Source organism: Corvus kubaryi, unplaced genomic scaffold (assembly GCF_017639235.1).
Source record: "Corvus kubaryi isolate FWS band 111438036 unplaced genomic scaffold, C.kubaryi_AGA036_p1.0 37328, whole genome shotgun sequence".
Classification (NCBI taxonomy): Eukaryota; Metazoa; Chordata; class Aves; order Passeriformes; family Corvidae; genus Corvus; species Corvus kubaryi.
Window position 1 is genome coordinate 1166103 of NW_024581106.1, and position 27602 is coordinate 1193704.

The 27602-nt window shown below is 40.1% G+C and overlaps 1 long non-coding RNA gene across 1 annotated transcript in view; it reads right to left on the reverse strand.

Annotated features, from left to right (window-relative positions):
- Positions 1 to 224: 224 nt before the first annotated feature.
- LOC121665440 overlaps positions 225 to 27602 on the reverse strand; it is a 180242-nt gene continuing 152864 nt past the window's right edge. Inside the window, exons 3-4 of the long non-coding RNA XR_006016357.1 lie at positions 1934 to 2020; positions 225 to 1342 (exon numbers count right to left, since the gene is read on the reverse strand). This is a non-coding gene — a long non-coding RNA (uncharacterized LOC121665440). The remainder of the gene's footprint in view (positions 1343 to 1933; positions 2021 to 27602) is intronic.

A 27602-nucleotide genomic window follows, 5' to 3' on the forward strand; every position in this document is an offset into this window, starting at 1 on the left:
GGGTGAGAGTGCCGACTGACCCTGCCGCTCACACGGGCTGCAGCACGGGGCGGGTCCCGGTGCGGGGACAAACCGCACCGAGCCCGGGTCCAGCAGCGGGAGCAGACAGACGGCTCATGCTGCAAACACCGGCTTGCGGAGGGGGGTTTTCATCCCTTGCCCGGGTGGAAGAAAGAAATTTAAAATTGTGCGGCAGAGCTAAAAGATGTAAGATCTGCGTGTATGCCTTTGGTTTGATTTTCTGTTTGCTTGTTTTTTCACTTTATTTTAAAAAAGGTGTTCCTTGACAAGAGGATAGCAAGTCAACATGAGCACATCTTTTTACGGGCTGTGTGGAAAGAAGACGAGGCGCCGATAGGCATAACTTAGCCCTTGATTATGGTCATTATATAAACCGAATTACTAACAAAAGTTTGTTTGGTAACTAATTATAGCTCACTAAATCTCTGCCTCTCTTCACTTCAGCATAATGTATACAAACTTTTGTACACGCGGATCAGAATAAAACAAAGTGTTGACAGCATCCAGCAGTGGAAATTCACTTACACAAGACTTTTTTTTCACTGAAGTGTTGACAATAAACATTTAATGAAGGCAGAGACTTGGATGTCTCCAGACAGTGTCAGAATACTTTAAACAGACCATTAGCATGGCTTCTTCTACTTCAAACAGAGCACACTATACCATAACATTATAAAAATACAAAGTATGAAACAAATAATCTGTTTATACAGATATTTTAAGCTGTTTTCACCAGCTCTGACATCCCCTGTATTTAGTAACAGAAACTTACTCATTTCAGATTACTCGCGCTTAAAAAATGTTAAATACAGTTAATGCAATATTAATCGCCCTTTGGTGATATAAAATGCAATATTTTCAGGCAGCTATTGAGCTTTTCTAGAGGAAGAGCTGATGAAAACAGTCACAGCTGAATAGTGGAGAGAAAAAAGCTCTGTATTTATTGCTTTTGTTTGGCTTTTGGCTACAGAGACAGGAACATTCTAATGGGGTAAGGACATTTATTTTATCTGCAATCTATTGCTACTAGAGCAGGAGTGGCAGATGGGGTTTGGTGTTATATTCACAGAGTAATTTAGAGCAAATCCTAATAACTAATAATGATTTATGTTAATTTCAATCACTTATGTGACTTTATTAAAGCACTGCTGTAAGAGGAATAGAAGGGGAGGGGGTGAGAGGAGAGGCTGGAGAGAGACAAGCTGTGTCTGTCTGAAACCGAACCGCATGCTTGAAAGGTTGCTGTGGTGGGCTCCAGCGAAATTTCTGATGCGAGCAAGCAGGTTTTGCTTTTGAGACTCTCCATCGTCGTCGCTAATTTCTTAAAAGAAAAGCCCCGTGTAGAAACCCCGGCCACCGACGAGAGGCGAAGCAGAATAGAGAGGGAGCAAGAGAAGAAGAGTGCGTGCGAGGGAGACTCGTGTTATGCAAAATGTATTGATTGTGTGTGAGGAATCTGCTACGCTGATGTGCTGGGCTCCCGAAAGAATAGAGGAGGCTACTGGCGAAATAGCTAAGAAAGCCCCAAATGCACATACAGGATAAGAAACTTTTATTCCAAGCTACTTCAGCGTGGTGGAGAGCTACAGTTCTCTACTCACGTTGCTTTACTCCTCACTGAAAATCTCTAGGAGGCTTTACCCCACGGGATTTTGTAGTCTTATGAGGGGAAAAGAAAATAATTATAATAAAAAAGCAGCTATGGCAATTATGCTTTCGTATTCCCCCCCCCCCCCCCTAATCTTCAGTTTCATTAGCAACTACTAATGCTGAAATGTGCACACACATAAACACTGGAGCACACGTCGCCGTGTGTGCGTTGAAAGAAGAGATATTTGTGAAAGCCAGGAAATCTCAAAACAGCTAGCGCTGCTGTGCATAGGGTCGGTTTGATGTAAGAGGGAGTACTTACAGGATTCTGAAAGGGGGATGCTCTTCGCTTCTGGCGATTTACTTTCCCAGGTACCTTTATGCTCTTTTCTGCCTTAAGGCATACAGTCTGAAAGTAAAACAACATCAAAGCTCCTTATTAACACTATTTTCCTGAAATCAGAAGATGAAGATACCTGAAACGTTTAATCTGGTGTTGGCATTTATTTTCCAACAAAACAGGCAGAACAAAGTTAAAGAGAGCCGGGGCAGTTATCTACAGGAGACTGAAAGGCAAAGTGCAGGGAGTGATGTATGTTTCTGTCAGAACGCTTGAAATGGATTAAATAAACCTCAGGTTTCTCTGCATTCTAAACTATCTTTTTGTCTAATATAATTCCTCCTTCCAAACACCACGGCTGGGAATAACCTCTCTCTCACACCGCCACGTGCATTAAGTGCCAGTTCCCTAACTTTTGGATCATTTGCAGAAAAGTCTTTTCTGCACTGCAAGTTGGCACTGCATTTTATATGCGACTGGATTCCACAGAAGGCAATTTTTGTGTACTCCGTGGTAAAGGGGTTATATACCTAGCCACACCTTTTTAAATCTAGAATTAAAAAAAAAAAAAAAAAAAAAAAAAAAAAAAAAAAAAAGGAGAGAAATCCCTAGATAATGTACAAGGAGTAATGTCGATGCTGCTTTCCACCTCTTCGTTTGAAAGCGGCGCAGGACTTTCAAAACCGCCTGGGCGTGCACGCTTGCTTTTTGAACTCTACCACGGCGGAGACGCCGCGGGCGGGCTGCGCGCAGGCGGAGCGGCGGGCGGGCGGAGCGGAGAGGAGCGGAGCGGCCCGGCGGAGCTTCAGCACCACGGAGAGCTCTGCCGGGCCGCGGCGGGCGGCGCGGGGAGAGGGGCGGCTGTCTGTCTGCCTGACTCTCCCTCCGTCCGTCTGCGGCTGCACAGAAGCCTGTAATATGTTAATAGCCGTAGGGTACGCCCGAGGTACCATCTCAAGCTGCTTCGCACACCATATGTCAGGCCGTTAGCCACATGGATCTATTAATCAAAGGGGGAGAGAGGGAAGAGGGGAGAGGCGGGGAGGGGGGGAAGGGAGCTTTTCATACCCCACTCTTGTGTTGCTGCACACTTTCTCCTTTCATTTCTCTCAGATATAGAGTACCTCGAATAGGCAGCTGTAATTCTCTTTTGATCTGCTCTTTTATACCCTCGGTGTAACCAGCTCGGGTCAGTCGGTAGCGATATTTGAGGCAGGAGCGGGGAATGTGTCACGTTTCCCCCGGCAAAGGATTTGGTTTTCAGGTGCTGCTCAACTTCTGTGACAAAGGGGGTCTCTGTCCGCCCCTTCAGCCATCTCCTCGCAGAGGGTGTGTCTTAGGAGAAGGCTTTTTCTAGCGAATCAAGCATCATCTCCCCAGAGTTCTGGCCATCCTTACTACTTTTACATCTGCCCTATTACCTACCTATTGCCTCACATGATTTCTTCAAGCAAGGTTTGTCCCACGTGAGATCCACAAAAGTATTGGATCCACAAAATTACCGGGAAAAGGAGAAGAAGCAGTCTGTGTAGGAGAGTGGTGTAAAAGCCCTTCTGTAAGTGAATTTTTCATGCAGCCCTCAGAGCGTGCCCACCTAAACTTCTGCCTTTCAGGTTCAGCTCCCAGAAGATGCACGGGCTCTCAGGTCTGGTTTCTACTCTTTCTTTGGAGGACAGGGACTTTGTCTTCAGGTTTAGAATGAACATGCTCACACGGGCGCCTCCTGGACCTCCTTTACCAGTCCGTAGGTGACGCTTTGGGGCACAGCCCCGGCAAGAGACACTCCCGACCACTGGATTTTTTTTTCCTTTCACGATGAACGAGAGGAAACATTGAAGAGACTGACCTTTCGTTCAGGTACCTGCTGCATAAAGTTTTGAAATTCTAGATTGTTATAAAAGCAGCAGCTCAGGAAAACAGCTCAGGAAAGTTACTGAGTGGTGGAGGAGGGAGGGCAGGATCATTTCAGTGTGCCAGGATCCTGCAGCAGGGACCATGTGGGTGGATGAGGCAGGTTCCCTACCCCTGATCTCCAGGTCAAGTGACACCCATGTGTGTGATGCAAATGATGGAAAACACCCGAAGAAGAGGAAAGGATGCAGGCTACAGCTAATACAAGGATAAGCTCTGGTTTTTGGCAGATTTATATAAAAAGCACAAGATCCTCTAGCTGGTTGAAATTCCCTCTGATGGTACAGAGTATCACAGGCAAGTTAGAGGGAAGAGGCGCTTGAGACTATTTCTGCAATTGCAGACACAGGATAGTAACCCTATTGATATGTATTGAATGGTGCAGTGCATAGGTTATGTTGGTCCGTCTTTAAAACTTACTTTCGCCTTATTTTCTAACATTTTTCCTCTTTCTGTGGCTGGAAAAATAATGAGTGCATCTGTGCTTAGATCTAAAGCTGGCACCCATCTTGCAGAACATTTACTTTAATACAGATTGTATTAAACCTGCAAAAATATGAATGCCTTTCAAAGCAATACTTTACATAAAGACAGAGGTAAATACACGGGCAGTTGATTCTGCATTTCCACCTAGCAAAGAGGCTCTTATTACCTTTAAATTTTGGTGCACATACCACCCATCATTTTCTTCCTCTATTTAAAAGGTAACCCATATATCTGTCGTTTTAGGTTTCCAAAGACTCGTAACTTAATTCCTTCAGGCTATTCATCAGCACAGTAATTAAACTAGCAAATGGATGTAAATAAAGTGAAATTGGTTTCATGACAGATGAGCCAAAGAGGCCTCTGACATGAAACAAGCCAGGACAATAATTATTTCTGCACCGGGCTATATGAGGAACTCCATCTGGATTTATTAGGTGCTGCAAGTTATTTGCTGGAAGAAGGCAAGACAGGAGGACTCACTTTAATTTGACAGGATTTTTTTTTCCTTTTTGCATCTTAAGTAGGTTAGAGAGATAAAACCCTAGAATTAACTTTGGCAATACTCTGAGACGCCTCTACCCAATGCAAAAACACGGCAGGGAATACAAGTAGTACAGGAAAGGCTTATTAAACAATTTCTTCCCAAATGCTTAATAGAAGAAAATCTATTTAAAACACTCCTCTCGAACTATCCCGTTAAAAAACAATCCAGACCACCGTGACAGCCAGTGTGTGCTTCTCTTTTCTACAAATATGCATACGAAACAGTGGAGACAATAGAAAGAAGGCAAATTTGGAGAGCTTGGGGATTCTGAAGAGCTTCTCTTAAAAAATAAATAAATTATAATCTCGACTAAATGGTGTCTGTTAAGATCACCCCACTCCCTCTTCTCTGCCAAGGAAAAGTTTATTGCTGCGGAGAAGAGGAGAGAAGAGAAAAGGGCTGTGAAAGGGAAGGTATGGATTCTGCAAGGCTCAACTGTAATTGGAGCCATCAGGTCCAGCTTGGAGTGGAAGTAATATACAGAATAAATAAAAAAAGGGCTCTCACAGCAGGTGCAGATTAGTCCCTTTTCCCCTGAAAAGATTAGAAACTGACTGCTTTATGCTTAAACGTACTCTCAATTATTTAAGCGCCCCTTCGTGATTAGCAAGTAAAAGTAACGCTCCAAAGCGCTGAAGAAATGAAGCAGGAATAACATCGCTTTCGCCCAGCTCACGCAGGCTTTCCAGCACACGGCTTGCTCCCTGCCGGCTGGCAACGCTCAGGCCGGGGAACTCGCTTAGATACACACACCTGTAGGGTGGGAAGGCGGGATGGGGGGGAAGGAGGGAGGGAGGGGAAAAGGAGGGAGAGGGCAGGTTCAGCGTGGTAAAATTTCCGCTGTCAAGGCTCAGCAGGCTACAGCCCAACCTGGTTTCACAGGAGATTGGGATCCGTGGACAGATTTTCACAGGAATGTTGAACCCTCAACATCTTTTCCACTGGAAAGGGGAAAAAAACCCAGTCTCACACCAAAATCCCAAACACAACCCTCCCCTCCAACCCCCTCCCCAGGCATTCTCTTTGAATGGGCTGGAAATGAACCGCGGACGCCTGTGTTTGCATACGGCGGTTTGATCAGAGCTCACATCTTCCTGCAATCAAATCAGAGGCGTTTTTCACCCTTCCTCATGGAAGGGACTATGATAACTGCAAAGCCGAGGAGAGATCCTAAAGGGACTGAAATCCCCTTATGTCTGAAGCTGTCCTTTTTAACACACACCAGACTAATTATTTAAAAGTTCTTGTAAAATTAGAAGACATAGCCCAGTTCTTTAATTAGAATACACTGTGAATAGGGATAGCATATGGAGGGGAATGTCAAGAAGAGGGTGCCAGGGGCAGATCCTAGGAAATCTGTATTCATTTCTGCCTCCTATTTGTTCAGTAATCTCTACCATCATAACTAAATCTTGGAGCACTGATGTAGTTCGAGTTGTTGTTGACTCAACGTCAAAATTCAATCACTGGGGGTTTTGCATCAGCCGGGCCACTTATTTGTCTAATAAATCCGTCATTTTGTAAGAAAAATATTTGAGCAGCCGTACTTGACCTCTTGGTATCCACAAGCCACATTTATTTCTACCAGTTTACAAATGCAAAATGGAGATGATCATCTTAATGCCTCGAGGTACTGTGTTGATTTCTGATTGGATTTTAGATGGAAATGTCTATTTTAAATACCCCGTGATTAAATTGTACATATAATAGAATTCATGCCTCTTCAAATGAAATCGTGATTTGCGAACCCCGAATTTATTTTAAAGGAAATATTATTTAAGCAAAATTGTTTTCTTAAATGATTTGTGGCACCTCCCGCTGTAAGATTTTATTATAGCCGGACATCTTTCTCGCTGGAAAACTTATTTTGACCCTGGAGCGTTCGCATATGACGGGAAGGTGTCAGGCGGGATGGGATGGATGTACTCCCGTTTGAGAGCGCTGCCTGGCCCGTGCCGTCCCGCGCTGGGTGATTTGCCGCCTGTTTTTATGCATAATTCTTCCGAAAGGGGGGCCGCGCGGCACGAGTGTAATTGCAGCTGGGGGGAAATAACTTTCTCAAGAGCTTTTGTGTTGGGAGGAGGGAGGTGGGGACGGAAGCATGGGACGGAACAAGAGCAGTGCCAGGGGAAGGGAGGTTTGGGAGCCTTCTGCTGGGGGGGGGGGGGGGCGGCTGCAGCCCCCGGCACGAGCCCCGGGAGCCCCGGGGGCTGCCCGCACCCCCAGCCCGGGCCCTCCCGCACGGCCCCCGCGGGGTCCCGCTGCCCCCCGCGCCCAGGGAAGTGCCACGGCCCGGGGCCTTCCCTCGGCCAGCGGGGATCTCCTACATAAGCCGTTTTGGGGGAGGGGTGGGGGACGGCTTGTCTCCTTCAGTAAACACCTCCCCAGCTCGCTTCTCTGACTCCCACCCCTCGAGTTTTCCCCTTGGGCGGCTGTCGGGGTCTTTCCGTCTCCATGGAAATCGAAGGGGCGGCTGTCAGCCCGGGCTGCGGTCATTATTCCCGCATTAAAGGCAGCTTTATTTTATCGATTCGTTCCCCAGCACCCACTCGCGCCGGACCACTAAGGGCCAGGCTGGAGCCGCCGGCGCTGGGGCACTTGCCCGGGAGCCTCCCCCGACAGTCACCCCCTGCGAGCTCCTGCAGGAGTACCCGATGCAACGAAGGGGGGAAAAGGGAAATATTTCAGCATATTGGAAATATTAATGTTGGCTTGTAGGAATTAATGTAATGGGTCATGGTTATTAACAACTTATAAAGGCTTAAATCAATATAAATTAATTTAATTATGATTTCTAATTGCATTATGCATGATCAATTTGAAACACTACATTAAAGATAATTAGAGCAGGGTGCTAGTCACTAATCACTTCTCTAATAGCTTAATGAAAAGGAATGCCATGTATTACCTGTGGGGTGGACCCATGAAATAATATAAATGCTTATTTTCCAATGGAAAATAATTGTACTGTTTAATAGATATTTTAATCACTTTATTGTAAGCACAGAATGGGTTTGGACTTTTTACATGGCCTTGGTTAAATTTTACTGGTGTTGATTGAAATGCTGATGTATTACGAGTCCATCTATTGATGACCTGAAGGAAGACTAACTTTTATGTGGAAGTGTCATGCTGTCCTCAGAAGCTAGTGCCAAGAGGTCACAGTAGATGGAGGTCCTAGCTTAGCATAATGGGTTTAACATTTCCATGACATCATCAGGGAATCTGAAAAGGAGTCTAAGGATAATCAGAGTGGTCATTCAGAAGCAGAGTAAATATTTTATGAGGATATATAGAAGACAGGAAAGAAGGTTGTCAGAAAGGTGAATCTCTACTTCTTCATGCTCTATGAAGAAGGTTTTTCACTTGGTACCAATTTTGATCGAAAACTCGTGTATTGTTAATAAAAAAAAGAGGCAGATCATGACGGTTGGAGAGGTGAATTCTCTTTTAGTGGGTGATCTAAATAAATTTGTATTCATGGTTGTCTTTAAGGGTTACAGATTATTTCTCTCTTACTTTTTCTATAAATACATCTGTAATTGATTGTTTATTTGCCCTGAATATTGTCACTTACTCAGGGATTTGTTCCTACATTAACAATAAAAGTTCATTTATTGTTAAAATTAAAAGCAACCAACATAAATTAATGCCTTGGAAATGGGCACAGTGAGGCAGATTAATTGAAAATGCTTTCCCAGTGATTAGTTTATTTTCTTATCTTTGCTTGATAACTGAAGCAGTACATGCAGCATACATCTTGGTTAGACTCATTATATGATTCATAGTATTCAGAGAAGTAATATGTGACTAGGGAAACTGAGATTTGAGGAGGACAGTAAAGAACAGTAGCATATAGTACTCACACTTGTCACAGCAAGACCTGTTTGAAGAATTTTCCTTCTTTTAAGGCCTGATTGAGACCTAGAAGCTTTGGGACTCCTGAGGATAACACTATCTAAATAAAAAGGAGAAGTGAAAAGGAGAGCTTAAATGTCACCCAAGGAGTATAGCCCTTTAAGTCTAAGTTATTAGGAACATACTGATTTTAGTACTGAACCACGACTGCAGACGATTCTGTGGATGGAAGAATTCCAAGGATATACAGTTGGGTTTTTTCCACAAAGATTCCTGTCTAAAAGTGCATAGCAGAACAGCTGTCCCCCCCCACTCCACCATGTCCTGCAAAGGGAAGGTAGAGGCAGAAATAAGCTAACTGTGCATAAGAATTTCTAAGTATTTCAGTGAAATGGGACAAACTGCAGGATGAATCTGGTCATTCCCTCTGTTGTTCACAGTTTGAAATGATGTGGCCTCATACTGCCAAGACCCAGGGACAAGATCTGAAAGCAATATATGGAAAGGTTTTAAAAAGCACAGTTCTCCAATCTCAAACTTGTTGTTTTTCTTAACAGCAACAACAAAAAAATCCTCTGCAGAGGTGCTTGGCTCCTGGAAGGAAAGTTCTTATATATTGCAATAGAAATAATTCTATGTGGTATCTAACACCTCAAACTAAGGGTGGGATAACGTGGCTTAAAGTGTCCCAATGACAAATGCCTGATAAATACCGGTAGAGATACACTCTTGTGGCTTCTGTGTCCCTTCAGCTCCAGTAGCTATGCCAGCTGTTGTGAATTTCTTGCATCCTGGTCTCTGCTTTAAATAAAATGATTTCTATGACTAAATCTTGTGTCATGAGTGAGGAGTCCCCTGGCATGAGTCTTCTGTAGCCAAAGAGCTCATAAGGAGAAAAATAGTCACTGGATTTCATGAATTGGCCCAAGTAAAGCTTGTATGTAAACTCATCTTGAGATACACCTTAATCTTCTCTGCCTTGAATAAATATTGCACCAGCATATGTTTTTCCTTTCTGCACCGAAGCTGGGGAGGTCTTATCTACCAAAAGCTGCGAGTGAGGTATCAGTTTATACATCTGCTTCTGAGAATATTGATTTTCCTCTTATTTTTTTTAAAGTACAAACATAAAGAAAATGTTTGCTTTTGCAGGGGACCCTTGGTTAGAAAAGCCTCACCTCTACGTTGTTGGAGTGGCTGGAGAGAGAGCTATCTGGAGTCTGTGTTTTATGCTGTTTTTTTCACACAGCAATTGATTTTAGATAGCACTGCAAACCAAGGATGGGGCATGAGTGCTGCTTACATGCCAGGGAAAGGAATGAAAATAACTCTGTGAAATATAGTGACAACTGAAGCAAATATATTGCTTTATAGCTGCAGAACTATCTCGCAAAACTAAATCCAGTTGTTAACAAAACAAATACCTTAGTGGTTCAAACACATCTTTGCATCCTTTTGGAGACCTTCTGAATGATTGGCATATTTGCAACTGTGGCAATTCACCAGAGCCTTAAGATTAATTTTCATAAATTTTTCCCCAAGCTTTTTCTGTTGAATGCAAAATTGATTTTTTCTTCACCTAAAATTAATGGAAAATTTTAATTAATTTTAATAGTTATTTTTATAGTTTATAGTTATTAGAATAGTTTATATTTTTAAAAAAATATGTTTGCTGCCTGGCATTTCAAGCCTTCCCCTTTTCTGATTGATGGATTTTTTTTGTAAAATTCACTGACAGCTGCAGGCAGATATGTTAGCAGAAACTTTAATAAAGTTTTGTTTTTTAAATCTTCAAAACTAAACCTGGAAGTTTTAGTTTTTGATAATAGAAATAAGCACATTTTGATCAGCGGCTATTTTAGTGCTACAGGTAAGATAATTGTGTCTGACCAGGTTGTCATTGTGAGCTTGGTTGTGAGCTGTCACATTCAGTGTGAATATGTTGGGTTGCAATGCCATATTTAAAAAAAATTTAAACTGTTCAAAGATTGTGTCACAGTATCAGCTAATTGGGCACTGGGTACCATGAGTTTTTGAGACTACCCAGGGTTGTGCTAGAGAAGTTTTGAAGTAATATGAAATAAGGGAAGGTCTTTTTAGCATCCATGGGAAACTGAAGAAGATGATGCTCTTAGCACGTAATTAAATATTAATAATAGGGAGAGGTTGGACTTATTTTTATTCTCTATAACATTGTTAATAAGTCTCAGTCTGGCATTGAAAACGCTAGGCACATTACGGTGTGTTTCACCTTTTTAACCCTGTTTGCATGTTTAAGTAAACATATTTTAAGTATTTTTTGTGATTAGTGACAAAAATAATATGTATGCTAAATCAGTGCTGGGCTTGGGAGAGGAGCACATTCTGGTTCAAATTCATCTGTCACAAATTGAGTAAATCAGGATAGCCACTAGCAATTTTTTCTGTATTTGAACTGCACATGGTTTGGCTGTCCATAATAAAGGACAAGAAAGTGGAGCTTAAAGTTATCCACAAAAACATGTAGAAACATTAAAAAAATAAACTGGGTAAGGAAACAGATGAATATAACGACCTTCCTTACTCTCAATCATATGCTGCCAGATAAGTGTTTGAGTCTGAAAAATTGCACTAATGAAGCTATTTGAAGGCTTTTGTGGACAACTGCTTACTCTTTGAAGATTAAATGAATGATGTTGATGTGATTAATCTTAGTACAGGGAGTGATGCAGCAGCCAGAAAATACCTTGGTGATTTTCATAATTAAACTGAATCAACATTTCAAAGAAATGCCAGTGTTATCACTTGTATATTAGAATTACATTCATTAGACAGAAGAAACAAATAATTTGAGCAAACAAGATTTTCCTTTTGGTGTACTGAGACTTCTGTCATGTCTCAGAGTATCTTACTATAAATCATCATTACTGTTTAATTTTATCCTTGCTTTTTCAGTTACTTTTTTTTCTGTTTATTTTTTCTTAGCAGCACTAATGATTCACTGTTACTTGCTTCCTGATTACTTGTTTCACTATTAAATAGCCTTTCCTGGTTTTCCAGTTAAAATTGCCTGTCCACTGTAGGGTTTCAAATCATTGTCACTGAAAAATAATGTGAGTAGTTGCTGGTTTATGTGGATAAGGGACTCAGGCATCCCAATGATCTCTAGCTTTACAAGAGTTTATCTATAAAGGATGGGACAAACCACGGAGTACAGAGGTGGCAACAGACTGCATAAGACTAAGAACACAAATAGTTGTTTACAGTGATCTGTGGAAATAACAGTTTGGGTCAGATTCTGCATAATTAACTCATTTCCTAAGAATCTTACATATTTCAGTAGGATTGCCCAAAGTAATACTCCTTAACAGCTGCTAAACTGGCAGAATCTGGATTCACATAATTGAATCACCTTAAGTGGTCTTTAAGAGTGCCTGTTTAAAATATATGAATTATATATGCACACTATTTTGTAATGTAAGGGACTTAGGGTATTATATGTTTCCCAGCAAACATTCACAGACACATAGGTGGACACACATATGCACATGTATACTCAAAGACAGTAAACTTGCCAACCTGCTAAACAGTTTTGGTAGGGTAATAGCAATGAGCATGAAAATAGAGTCATCTGCTTCTTTAATGCAACTCCAAGTGAGGGTGTAGGGTTAATGATTTCTGCATCGACACAAATTCACTGCGTAACTCTTTCTATCACCACTTCAGATTATTGGAAAGGTTGCTCTGTGACTTTTGGTAACCTTGATATTTACAGTGTACTTCTAGTTGTTGCACAATCTTTCCCCTCACAGTTGCTTAATGTAAAAAAACCCCACTTCTTTAGTATAGTGGATAAAAACCTAGCTTTTCACCTTGAGGACCTCAATTTTAGTTCATTCCATAATCTGAAGTGGAATGAGCTTGATGGTCTCTACACAATGTCTAATGGGCAATAATCCCCACAACCACCAAGCAGTAGTTTTCTCACATACTAATTTTAAAAGCTGTACATGGGCATGGAATGCCCACTGACCCCAAGGAAAATGTTTCTGTGTTACTGCCGAGATACAACATAAAGAAAATGCTCCCTCTCCCCATCTGACCTTCAGTCCCTTCACCTAGCCCCGTCTTTCTGCACAGAATACTCCATTTACCTGAGCTCATTCTTCCCATCCCACCCCTCGCTTCTTCATACAAGATACACTGTATTTGCTATCTCTGAGTACATTATTTTGTCTGTATCTTTTCCCATTCTTCTTTATTCTGTGGCGTGCCCCTTAGGTCTGGCACTACTTGGCACTGTGCTTTGTGTATGGCTTAGTGCGTGTTCCTTACTCTCAGAATAAATGTCATTACCAGCACTACCAAGGCACCCTCGGGGGGCAGACCCTAAGGTACCTGCTGTAATTAATGGTCTGAAAGTGAATCTGATTAAATTCATGCGTTGGCTGATTTCATATGCACATCTGTAATGGTGGGTGACATCTCTGTGTTTATCACCACAGAGGGAACCTCATGACCAAAGAAAATGGTCATTGAGCTGTACCTTCATCTCACCTACCTTTAACCATAAAAGAGACAAATTGCCTAGTCTAAACTAACAGTTAGATTTCTGCTATTGTTCATGAGAGGTGGCCATTTCTGAGTGGAGATTTATTTCACCTGAAGACAACTGACTGTGATAGCTGAGCTGAATAGCTCTCTGGAGGTGCCTATCCTTTTCATGGCACTAGCACAGACATAAAGCCTCAGCTAGTTAACCAGCCTTGGAGAACTGTACCTCCTCACCTTGTCTTTGTGGCCCAGGTCTACATGAATTTCAGGTGAGTCTTAAAAGAGTATGGGAAAACAGGAAGTCTCTTCATTCAGGAGTTTGTTTTGGCTGCAGATGTGTGAACATGAGAATGACTCCATAGTCATTCATGTGGAAGGAATAACAGCAGATTGGTTGGTGGGGCTAGAAACTTCCCTCGCCTTCTCAGAGATCCAGCTTGATTTCTTTGCCTTAAGTGGGATGGTAGAGAGAAGAGGAGAGAAAAGGCGGATAAAAAGAGGAAGTGCCGTCTACCCCAGGGTCAATAGCAAAATGTATTTTGTATGACTGCATATTTAGCTGTTTTTTAATTTTTGTTGCTTTCTTCTACTCTTAAAAACTAATGCAGTGGGCATCCTTCATTGTATTTCAGAATTTCAGATATTTCAGATATATTTTTCTCCTCTCCCCTTCTCACCCCTGAACTTGACCTGCTAGCCCTGAACTGGGGCTGCATGATCCCAGCAGAAGGCCTAGGTAAGATCAAGGCACAATACAGTGCACGTGCTGCCAACGTGAGGGTACTGGTCCTGGTCAGGATGGTGCTGCACCATTGGGCCTGAGAGTTTTAGGTGATTATCTGGCAAAGGTACAGACAGGAAAGGAAGAGTAGCTGAGGTGGTTAGCCATGATAGACAGCTCCCACAGAAAGGTGGCAAGGAAGCAATAACAGAGAATGGGTGTAAGAGCAGTATTAATCTTCTGTTATACCATACTAGCTACATGGATGTCATCAATTCCTTTAGTGTAGATACAGTAATACTGATTTCTTCCTTTGGGACAGAACAATTAATTAGGGTGAGATTCCCTTCAGCTGGCTTTAGACATGCAAAAAATAGGCATTGAACCTGAACTGTTTGTTCAAGGTCTCTTTAGAGTCAGTGTAAAGATATAACACCTCATGGGAATTCAGTCCACCTCTGAACAAGTACCTCATGCAGGACAGATGAATCACTCCTTGGAGGTATGTATTTCTCTTCATTTTTAGAGGGTTACAGCTAGGGAAAATCAATCCTTTTCCTCCTGTAAAATATTTATGTGATTTCAATAGTCATCTGACCATAAAAAAGGCAGGCAAGAGCATATTGTACAACACAGATGTGTTGTATGCATACACCAATATACATACACGGGCATTCATAGGGCTCCAGGAGCCAGAAGTACAGGGCCTTAAACATGTCCATTTAGGGGAGCAACACTATGAAATAGTTCCAGTGGAGAAGATTTAAAGGCAAAACCTGCTCCTTCTGTTGGAGATTTCCAGTTTATTAACCCTGTTGGAAGCTGGGAAAACTACACTTTCAGACTTTTGAGAAACAGACAGATTGGAGAGGGTGGTAGTTATAGTAAGCCTTTATTAATCCCTGACAGACTGCTCTTGTAAGCAGGAGTTATAATGACTATTGGTTGAACCATACTATTTGTAAAAAATATTTAGTAAATATGGATAGAAAGTTTTAACAATGAAAGCAATGAAAATATCTTCAGATATATACACTTTAAAAAGGAGTTAAAAACATGTTCCTACCCATCATGCATAAACATCATGCTCATAAAAACAAGGAAAAGGGTATTAGGGAATATCTTTTACTTTACTTTCCCTGTATAATGAAAATTCATAGTAAACAAGAAAGATACAGCATATAAACCTTAATTTTGAGCTAGTTATTCCTGAGGTTCCTTTATGTATCACTTTAAAGTATAATATATATTTTTATTTCCACTTAGTTTTAAAGGTATGAACAAATAATATACCTAAAAAGATATTGTTTTATAACTGGTTTGTGATAGAATATTTATAGTAGTTGTTTATCCATAATAATGTTGTATATTTAACACAAAGATGAAAAAAATACAACATTGTTGGCTTAAGGTAAAACTATGTGTTTTTATGGTTTACATTTCAGTATTAATAATTAATGAGTATACAGATGATTTTGTCTCCCTTTTAAAGGAGCTTTCTAGGACAGTTACATTTCAAAATTACTAAAGAGCTAGTTTTTAGGTGTTTAACTGTAAAATGGTTTGTGATGAAATACAGATGGCTTCATTTTTTATAAGAATGGTCCTTAGACACATTAGGTGGTACTACTAAAAGTTTTTCTTTTCCAGACCTTCAAATGCCTTTCAAAAGTGATGATATGGAAGTTTCAGATAGACTAGTGAGATGTGATTCTGTTCATTGGATCAGGAGACCCAAAGATCTTGGTTACGTTTCTTGCTGAGGTGCCAAGCACCACTGGAGAGGTGGTAGGATAACCAAGATATCTATATTGTGTGTTGGATGGACAGATACAAACCTGGACCTATATACCTGATTTATCAAGGCCAGGAGTGATATCTTATGCTGCCTAGAGTGGCACTAGATGCTGTATTTAGGAAAAGGAGTCCCTCACTTACCTAAGGAGACATTGATTTTATGGAGAGGTGACTTGCACCCTTGAAGTTGCCTTTGTCAATGATAAAGGGAATCTGGAGAGGCTTGTCCAGTCACGGGCATTTAAGCTGTAAAAGTAAATTTAGGTGAGCTGAATTTTACTTTTGAGATCCAAGTCCAAAACCTACTTCTCTAATCTTCTGTTCAGCTGCCAGTTCATCCTGGAAGGCCCATAAAATATTTAAGTTTCTAATTCCTATGCTTCCCCTGAATTTCATAGAAAAGCTGAGAAACAAAGTTAGCATTTAGGACCATAAATTGATAGATGTCCAGTGCCAAAGCCAACAGTGTAGTGGTGTCATACCAATGAAACAAGGAGCCTTAATGCCTTACAGCTGTTAAGTATGTCTGTTAAAACACAGCTGGAATTGATCCTGCTGTTTTCTCTAAGAAAGTCTTATCATTATGATTAAGATTTGGGTTCAGGACTTGTTTCAGCTCGAGATAACTTGAGGTTTAATTCAGCTGTCCATGAATGAGCCCCTAGTGCTATTTGAAACATCCCAGGTTTATTTGTCTGCAGAGCTGGTGGACATAACACATGAACTAAATAGACCTGTGTTGTCAACCAAAGGGCAGCTGGAGGTCTACCCTGCACACATTTACAGCTCCAGATGCCTATATATAGGCAACTGGATGAATTTCCTAACATCAGTGTATAAACTTCAGAGGGAGGCAATGGTATAGCCAAATTCTCTGGCTGATGTTTCATAGCTGCTATCTCTACGTGAGTCTGCTCCCGGTAGGCAAACTCTCTGGACTGCTCTTTGGTGCTTAGCTCTCTCCACTAATCAATTAGGAAGCCTAAGTACCCAATTTAGGCAGTCTGTGACTGCCTAATTAATGTTCTTAATTTTCCTAACTCCTGAAAGGGAATTAGGAGATGATATAACTCTTTGAGACTGTGCCCAAACAGCCAGCACTTCATTATTGAAATTATCCAAGAGTCTAAAATCTGCTTCTGAACAATCTGATAACTACCTAAATCCTGATCCCCAGGATATATAACACATGCCTATACAATCTTTGGATTTTGTTATTTTATCTAATACATTTATTGTATATGTAATGTGATAAGAATGTGTTTAACTACTGATATACCTTACCAAGTTCTGTGGCCCTGTAAATGAATGGGGGATGCCAAGCCCTTCAGGATTTGTTGCATAAAACTAGAATAGAGCATATGCTTTAAGTTTAGTGTGAATTTGTTTTCATTTAAAGGTAGAAAATTCTGATTAAATTCATTTTGTTTTGCTAAGGATTTGAAGTCACATCTCTCACCAAAATGTTCTAAGCATCAGGCTAGTAGATTTTCTGGGGTTGGCTGCTCACAGCCTCTCCTTTCGAGATGTGATGTTCCACTTCACAGAGAGTGATTAAATATTCATTAAGCTAGTGAAAGAACAAGCTTCTCAGAAGACAGAAAGAGTCTGGTACTTAAGGCAGTCACCTGGGAAAAAGGGAGATCTGGATTCCAGTCACTGCTGTAATGATTACTCAGTATTAAATACATACACTGGTTCACGAACTGGAACCCAGCTTCTTTTTTCTCGTGGGGAGGGGCGTTGACTATCAAGTACTTCGCACTTTCTGTCTGTTCCAGTGATTACTTAATTATCCAGGAAAGATGTGGCTGGGGAGAACAAGCACTTCTCTAGGAGGTGGGAGATTGTATTTCCATGTGGCAAAGAAAACTAAGTGTGCATTTCTTAGGCCCTTTTATCATCCAAAAGCTAGAAGAGGAATGCTGTAATTCAGGACTTTAGAATCATGGAATCCCAAGTAGAAGACAGCACGCTCTCTAATTCAAAAGTAAGTTGCAGCACAGGGGGAAGGTTTAAGGCATATGCTTAATCTTGACATTTCCTGAAGTGCTTCCTTGCCTAGCATGTCTTTGAGGATTCCATCTTTTCCCTACAATCTATAAGGAAACAGACTAACTCAGGACTGCAGATTTTCCTGCAACAGTACCTCTGTTGGACAGGTGCTGTGATATTTAACTAAAATCCCTTGCAGATCTGTCCTCTAAGGTAAAATTCTCAACGACATTTTGCATTGCTTTCATAACTCCTCTTGAAGTCAGTGTAGATTTTACCATGGACTTAAGAAGGGGCAGACCTGTACCAGCAGAGATGTCTTTTATGTCTCATTTTCCCCATGCAATTTCAAAGGAAAAAGAGTATAGATCCTGTTAAACACACGTTTCCAGAATCATTTAATTCTTGATGCAAAGACAATGGATATCTCTCTTTGATTTTTTTTAAACATGTATGTTGCTATGCTGACAAATGTAAACTTATGTACATTGATGTGAATAATTTGAACTTCTAATTTGCCTAATGGAGATGTGACTCTCATTTATTAACAGATGACCTAGGAAGTTTCAGGGTTATGTTGCATGGGGTGAATCTGAGCATTAAGTTATGTCTATGAAGTTTCTAATTCAGGACCTGAATTACTCATATCTGCCCAAGAAAACACCTATTGGATGTTGAAAACTTCTGGCACTAGGCAGTGAGAGAAACAAAAGAAAATAAATATTGACTCCCTTATAGAACACATTGAAAAAGAATTTAAAAAACCAACCAGACAAATCTTTGCCATGTCACAATATGAACCAGAGTTAAATTTTCACCTGGAAAGATAAACAACTGGTTCTCCTTGCCTCAGAAAGAAGACGGAAGAAAGGATTCGGGAAAAAGAGGGGACTGCATAAAGATAAATCAAAGTAGACCTTAAATAACCCCTTCTCACGTTTTGTATTTTCTCCTTGCTTTCTCTCTCTCTCGTCCTCTCTCTCCTTCCTGCCTACTATTAATCCTTTACTGTTTCCTTCTATCTTTGATTTCTTCCCTCTTTCCCTTCTGCTATTTTTGCTTCCTTGCTGCATTCTTATCCCTCTATCCAACCACAGGCATTCCAGACTCACTTGCATAGAATATTCCTCAAAACCATCATTAAATGAAGGATTTGGCTGCAAACTCACTCACAGTTACTTCTTTCTGTCCCAACAGAACAAAATATTTATCCAGAAAGACATGATAGGAAAGCTAGGATCCTCTGTCTCTGAAAATAGTCTTTGAACTTTTCAGCCAGAGGAAGTTTTCTGTTGGCTATCACTTATGAAAAACTGTTGGCTTTGTTCATTTTTATTCTTATTCGCTAAAGTTCAACAACCTAAAAGAAATATCTGGGCCTTGATCCTTGAATCTATTGAAAGCACAAAGGAGAAAGAGGGGACTAGAAAGGAAAACTATTAGGTTACATTAAGTGTGTGCTCTTCCAGACTGAAAGAGAGCAAGATTAAGGATGAGATGTGGATAGGATGAGGCAAGAGATACAGAAATTCTCCCTAAAGCCTCTTACTTGTCTGCTGCTAATAACCTTTTTTTAGCTTCAACATGCCGGCAGCTCTCTGCACTATCTGCCTTTCTAAAAAATAAAAGGATAGAAGACATTTTAAATAATTCCAAATTTAGTCATGTTAAGAAAAAACAAGGGAAGGAATGAGAAGCCAGCAAGCAAGTGGGCTCCTTGGTGTGGCTCAGAAGTGCTGGAGCAGGTGGCTCACTCTGAGGGGGCAGGTGGCACTATATTGGCCAGTGTTCCACTCCTGCCCTGGCATCTCAGATTCATGTTCCAATTAGACCCTAGACTGGGAAGTACTCAGGAATGCTGCTAGGTCACATTTTAATTAACATTCAGAAGATTCTTGGAACACATTGGGAAGCTCATAGAATATTTTTACTTGTAACTGTTTTACTATTTTCCCCGTCCCTCTTCACTAAGCCTCCCTCTTCTAACTAAGGAATGAGACACAGGCTTCTCACCTTGCAAAGCAAAGCCTGGTTCCCACCACAACCTGCTGATGCTCATTTTAAAGGAGTCACTCTAAATTAATTTATTAATGCCAGACTCTCCTGTATGTGTGCAGCCAATGCAATTGTATGGAAGGAAAATCCATCAGGGGCTTTAAAGCACCAGAGACAGCACTTCTGTTTCTACATTTCTGTTTCAGTTTCTGGCACTCAGTCTAGCATCAAGGAGGAGCTACTGATCCTCTGCAGTGTCACTAGGACAGACAGTCAATAAAGTCTGTCTGTCAAAAAAGTCGCTTGAGTGTCAGCAGGCTGGGTAAGGTGTCCTGCTCTGGCATGAAGAGTGGCCAAAATAATTAGACCCGTATTTAGTGATTCATGAGAGACTTCATGCTGATTTCTGTGATGTCAATGGCAATCAGTAGGAAAGGGGCAACAAGGGGCAATTATGTATCTGATTGCTTTCTCTTAAGTACTTATGCTAACCCATGACAATATCAGATCTTCAATTAGCAGTATAACTCGGTGTTTAAAGCACTTCATGAAGAAGAAAGGCAAGTATTCCACAGCCCTCCCAGTCTGAGGGTAAGAATTTATAGATATGCATGCCCTATTTTTTCCCTTTGGACCTACTTCACCTACTACACACACTGAATATACGCCTATGGGGTGGAGGATACTCTCAGGGTGAGACCACAGGCTAGGGTGCACATAGAACCTGGCTGTTCCACACCTGGCTGGGGAGTTTAGCACCAGAATTATTGTATAACCTGGTTAAGTGATTTAGCCACCAGACTAGTGTGTAATATTTGGGAATCACAGGGGTGTTGTACCCAGCAGAGCGCAAACGATTAAAGGTCAGTCTGAACAGATCTAGCAAATCAGGTTCTTCTAGGAACTTCTCTCTCTCTCTCTCCTGTTAGCATTCTGAAGTGCTGATAGATGCAAAGCTGCATTCTGAAAAGTCATCCCAGTTGCAAAAAGAAAAAAAAGAAAAAAAAAGAAAAGATGATAAAGAAGGTGTCTTAGTACACCTAGCAGTGTTATACTGCTATGCTATCTTACAAGCTTTTAAGAAATCCACACACTGTTAATTCTAAACAGTCTAAACAATTGAAGTCTATGAAGCCTATCTTGGGGCTGCATGAAATTTATTTTCCTTCTGGTAATTTTCTTAATAGCACTTAAGGCATTAGTCACTATAGCCTAGTCAGAGCTCCTGATACTCTGGAGACACTCCTGAAAGACTGAAAAATTCCAAACAGTTTCTATGGCAGAAAAAAAGGGAGGAGGTATAGACAACTGTAGTTTTACTGGCCATTTCTAATAAAACAAAGTCACCAGTTTTGAGAAAAGATTTGCTGAAATGCCATCACCATCCCCTCCACCAACTCAGAACCCTTTCAGTATTCACCCTGCTGAGTACTACTCAGAATTAATGAGAAACAACTGTGAAATTAACAGCAAATTACTTAGTTTCTAAGATGTGAAAAGAATTGCAGCCTACATTAATGAAGCTCTTAGTTTTGAGAGTGAAAACCAAGTCCTGTAGTTCATCATCACAGAAAAAATGAAACTAAAAATGGTATAAAAGCAGCCAGACAGTAGAATTTTGGAAATATTAATTTGTGTACCATCCAGTTTGGCATAATATCCTGTCTTTATTCTATTTGAAAGTGAAAGGAAGAAAAGAAAATTCAAGGTAGAATAAAAAGAGATGTGGTTTCAATATACAGTTGTTATTAGTGTGCACGCTTAGATGTTTATCTGCATTGATCATTTAGATACTGTAAGAAGAATGGACAGGAGGGAAACATTAGAGACTACTGTTGTTTTTCACAGTCTCAAGAAATTCTAAACCTGCTGATGTACATCTTTAGGACTTTTTCTCCCTTTTTCTTTATACTTTTCCTGACCTAATGCATTTGCACTGGACTTTAAGATTCAGCACATCTCTCTGCTACTTTTTTTTTTTTTTTTTTTTTTTTTTTTTTTTTTTTTTTTTTTTTTTTGTGCTAGGAGCCTCCAGAGCCCTCTCTCTGCTTTCCCTTTGTTATCAACCACAACAGAGGCCATGCACAAGTTTAGTTCTCTGGCGGATCATCTCACTTTCAACAGCAGTTTTCCTTAGCTCTCACTACCACCATCCTCTTGGCACAGCTGGTACAGAGTCCGCATGCACTGGATTCCATGTCAGAGAGGCTCTCATCCTGACATGGATGGGTCAATGTGACACGTTTAGAGAAACCAGTGTAAAGCTGTGTTTTAATTACAAGTTCTTATGTAGAAGACACTGCCTTGCTTTCATTTCCTCTAGTGGGTTTATACGTAGAAGAAAATACCTACCAGTTTATACCAAGAATGTAGGAAGGTAACAGACAAAATGAATTCATTTGATGGAGGTTGGTTAGAAGATAGCTCATTCCTGTTAAAATATTTTGGAAGTGATGGTGACCAAAGGCAATGGAAACATTTATATCTTTACATGAGTTAGGATGGGATTAGCTTCAATCAGAGGTAATTTCTTAGACTCCTTTTACAGGCAACAAACAACAACAAAAATATGCTTCTGGGGAGTGATACTTCTCTTCTGAAAGTAGATGTCCAAATACATCAAATGAATTGAGATCTACAAATGTGTAGTGTTCCTCATTGCCTAAATATCTAGACAACTAATTTATATGTAAATGTCGACATGTAAAACATCTCAGGCTGGCCCAGAGGAACCTCACACATATTATATTTTTTCAGGTACAGATTCAGGAAAATCACTTAAAATGCACATCTAAAATATATGGAGGCACTTCAGCACTCTCATCAACTGGACCTTCTAGTACAAAATTCAGATACCCAGCTTTATTATCCTCACACATCCACTGCTGAGATCCTCTAGGACAAACTACTTTTTGAAGGAGGTATTGGAGTGATCCAAAATGATACAAGGGAGTTAGTTAGTTGTCAAGTGTCATGGATAGTCAGAGGCACTCAGACCTGTTCTTCTGCTACAGGGTTGAATGGTGCGTTAGTTATATAACACTATGGGACCCATATATTTATTTGTTTGTTTGGTGTGGAAAAAAAAAAGAGGAAAGTATATGAAACTTTTAAAATTAACACAGTTGTATTTAGGCAGTAAATAAATACTTTTGGAAAAAACAGTTTTAGGAGAAACATATTTCTAATGGTCTTTTGCATTTTAGTGCATTATTTTTATGGCTGCTTTGAGATCACTTTTAATTTAGTCTGTACCTTTTGTACACTGAGCAACAGAAAATATTTATTTCAAGAAAACACTCAAATTAGAATGAAAAAGAACACAAACCATTCAGTTTGTTTCCTTTGTTTTCACACGTGTCATACCTTGGAAAATATTGAAGTGATGATGTATCTCTGATTGCAACTATCTCCACGGCTTGGGGAATTCAGTTTATTTGAAGGAACCTATCTTTGCTTGCTCATTGCATTGTTCTCTTGATTTTCTTTCTCACCATCTTTTTTTTTCCCCATTTTCCTCTGACTAACTGGAAATTGATTTTTTTCTAAGTAGGATGGTTATTTCTGTGCTCTTTAGCTAAGTATTTAATTTGATACTTGATTTAAAAAAAAATTTCATCTGTTGTTGGTTTGTCTTTACTATGCATTGCTTTAATGATTTTTGGTAGGCTTCCTATGCATTGATTAATGCAAATAAATAAAATGCAAGTATTTATGGTAAGAAGGAATACGCATACGTACATTTCCTGTATATTAGTAATCTGACTCTTTTGTTCTCTTTCTCTCTCTAAATACTATTCCATCACAAAATTGATTTTGCCCCTTTCCAATGCAGTGCTACAGTGAAACAAAAAACCCCAAAGTCTACAATTAATGGGAATCCTAATTACTTCTTACAGGTGAGAAACATTTGGAAGGAAAAATTAATTTTTTTTCAGTCTGCACAGCATGAGTATTATGTATCATAAATGTAATAACTGTTCTTGCCACATGTAATTCAAACAAATAATTATTTGTGAAAATCTGAAAAAAATGTTCAAATCCATTATTTGGAGGGAAACCTGATGAAATATTTTCTCATTTCATTTGTGAGGAGCTCTGTTTTGCTAGTCAGAATAAAATAGATATCTAAAGTAAAGAGCAGCAAAACACAATATCTCATCAACTGAAATGAAAAATCTCATTTATCTAATCACACACTCCTATTATGTTTGCATTATACCAAAGTGCATCAGTTCATCTAATGTAAGACTAGGGGAAGGGAGAAAAAAATAGGTGATGAAAGAAGAAAAGTTATTCACTTAATTCGCTTGCCAGGAAAATTTTTAAGATGCCATCATATGCTGTGAGAATAATCAGAGTGCAAAGCCAGCTCTAGGAGGGGTAGAAGTGGGTATCTTCGTGATGACGTATTTCCTGAGGACACTACAGAAGCTGCTGCCTCATCCAGAATAAATTTTCTGGAACAGTTCATGCTAGACCATAATAATGAGCAAAAGGCTTTCTCAGCTGGCTGATAGGTAGTTATCTTTGCAGACCCCTGTATCAGGACACAATACTTCTTTTGCAGGTATTTACATCACTATCGACAATTCAGATGAATTTGTGACTTCTTTGTTGGGGGACCTGCTGTCCTCAGAGTTCCAAAATAACTAGCAAAGGCTGTGGATACAAGCAAATTGTCCTTTTCTGCTACTTCACTTAGGGTTCTCTGCTGTTAAATATCCAGGAGTGCTTGGTGGTGCTGGCTTGACCTGCCAAGATAATTTTTTCCTTTAATTAAAATATCTGCTTTAACATATAATCTGCCAAATAACAACATTAGTCAGAGCTTTAGAGAAAGGTGTGGAAGGGAGTAAGAAAACAGAGACAAATATTTACTAGAAAATCCCAGTTAATGAATGTTTGGAATCAGACTTCAGGAATTCGCAATAAAAATACAACTGTGATCTGTCGTATTAAAGAAGTCAGTCAGTAGAACTGGTTGCAAAATGAAGTTTCCATTTCATAGGAATTTTCACATTTCCAAATGCACTCATCTTTAAAATGTGTGAAATGCTGAAATCTCAAATTATTTCCTATCATAGAAAGCCTGCAACATTTTTTATTCAGTAACTTCAAATAATTGTATTACAAATAATTACTTTGATAAAGCCAAAATGTTTTATTTATGAAAAGCATAATATTATCATCTGAAATAGGTATAACAATGTTTAAAACTCCATTTTGATTTTGATCTACTCAGAATCATCTAGTGGGTCACAAAAGAAATTTTTTAATGAACAACACCCTCAAAAATGTTTAGAGCCCCTTTTAAACTGACACTGTACATGCAGCAGTTGAACGTGGGAAGATACAATAGCATACATCCACAACTTCAATTATGAATTGCATGTTTCAGATACCCCTCCATGGCAGTACTCACAATCCAGCGGAGCTAGCAATATAAATCACAGGGCATAATGTAATGGAAAGGTAACTTGATAGAAAAACACCCTGCAATTTTAGCAAACAGCATGTGCACAGTGTTGGTTTACGGCATAGAGGGTGTTCAGTAGAAGCTGATTAGCTTCTACACAAGCTGCAGAAGCCTACTGAGTTTGACATGACATTTCTCCTGAGCCACAAGTGCTGCTTCAGAGGACTTTGGCAACAAGCAAGAGCTAATCTTACCCGTCGTTATTACGTCCACTGGTATGGACTGGGCCAGGTGACCATCTGGCTAATGAGTGCTTAGATTTGGTTAAAGTAATGAATCTTGCTAAGTGTTTCCTAGAGGAGGGCATAGGAGGATTCTCTCAAGGGCCCCTATATCCAAAATCCTGTCTGTTTGACAATCCCTGTGGTGAACTCTCACACATCTCATTTCTCTTTCCTCCTAAAGTTTTTCTCAAATTCTCATACTATGCTAACTAATCAGGCACCGCCAAACTTGTCAGGCACTCAGGGAACAAGCCACCGTAAAAAAGAAGGACAGGCTGTTAATGAAACACAGCAAAGGAATTGCATCTCCCTACAGTCACTGTGATGAGGGTTTAGGGGATGCAGTGGATGACTGTGATGTTCACAGTGTGATATCCTCTACTGGCAGTAAATAAGAGAAATTGAAAGAATATTTTAACAAGTTTCATTGCAAAGATTTTACCTTCCCAAGGGCCCCTACCTTCCTCTCCCAGGCTGAAATAGCACGTGACCGTGACATTCCAGCTGAAACCTTTGCATGAAAGGTGGCACAGCTTCAAAAAAGAGAGGTCATTCTACTCAGTAGTCAGACGACTGTGGTATCCTCCCTGAAGCTGTGGATTCAAATTCCTTTAAGCAACAGAGGGACTTAATCTCAGCCTTGCACAACATGGGTTACCACTTCACTGAGATTCACCATCATTCATTCTTCTGCCAGTATTTCATAGGGACCCTAACCTTTTAAATATGTTAGAGTTATGAAACAGACACTGCACAGCAGTGAGACACTTCTGGAATGGGAAAAACAAGGAGATAGTGTTCTTGGGCAACCTTGAGTGACAGCAACTGGGAGCATGATGGGTGCAAAGGCCATTGGGGATCAACCAGGTTTCAAATAGAGATCCTAAAGAAATAGCATCTGGATTTAAATATATAAAACAGTAGTTAAACACTTCAGTGTCATTTAAATCCCTTTGTGGATCTCTCTCCTACTCCCTCTATCACTCTTTCTTGTTCACACGTGTCCTTGTGACTAGATTTAAGTATCAGGATTCTCTATTAAAGAGATCACAGTATGCACACTTTTGAGGACACTTGCCTGTCTTTTGTCCATAATGTCTGTGCTCCTCAGTCACAGTTTAACTTTTTCAATAGAGAAGCTGTAATACAGAGCACCAATAGCAGATGTGTGCTCCTATGCCACCCTGCAAAATCAGGCATTTTCTCTACACTGATTGTCAATACTGCTTTCAATTTCATGCACTTTAACACTGACTTTGTTATGATTTTCTGAATAAATTAATTGGGTGAATTAATAAATTGGAAAAAAAAAAGGAAAATAAGGAAAATAAAAGGAAAACACTTGCCGAAATTCACAGATGTGCTCATTCATTTTGAATATTAGTGATAAAATTGGAAATTACAGTTAGTCTTGCTGCAGACCTTGCTTGGAATTGTTAACAAGAGTCTGTGACCAGCTTCAGTGCTTGAGGTATTTAATAAAAACAACTGGAAATCTTCATACCTAGATTTGAGTAAAGCCTGTCCTTGATGGCTTCAATCAGAATTGTGTGTTTAACCTGAATATGCTTCAGGTCACTGCTCAAAGTTGCCCTTTATAAGAATACCACTTCCAGCTTCCCTTTCTAATAGCTATAGAATTTTTTTCTAGTGCCTGAAAACATATGATCTCTCAGGCAGCTTCTGAGTAAATAACCTTTTCTATGTCAGCTTCTCTGCCCAATTTAGTTCTCCAGTGAAGTCCACAATTTTTATACGGATTTTGTTAATGGTTCTTTGTCTGAAAAGATTATCTTTCCTCCTGCAAAAGCTTTCCAGTTCTATTTTGCTTCACTTTGGACTTCAAGCCAGTCATTTGTAGAATGATTTGCATTTTGTAGGATTGGTCTTGACACACCTTTCTGATAGATTTTCCCTCAAACATGAGAGTTCTTATGGAAATGACACTTGGCTTTATGCACTTTCCATTTCTTATCCCTGACAGTCTGTTCAACTCATACAAGCCGGCACGTTCTCAATCTGCGGCACCCAACTGAGATTATCATCTTTGTACAACTTGTTAATGTCAGTGGCATTTAGAAGTCTCTGCACTGAGCTGTGAAATAATT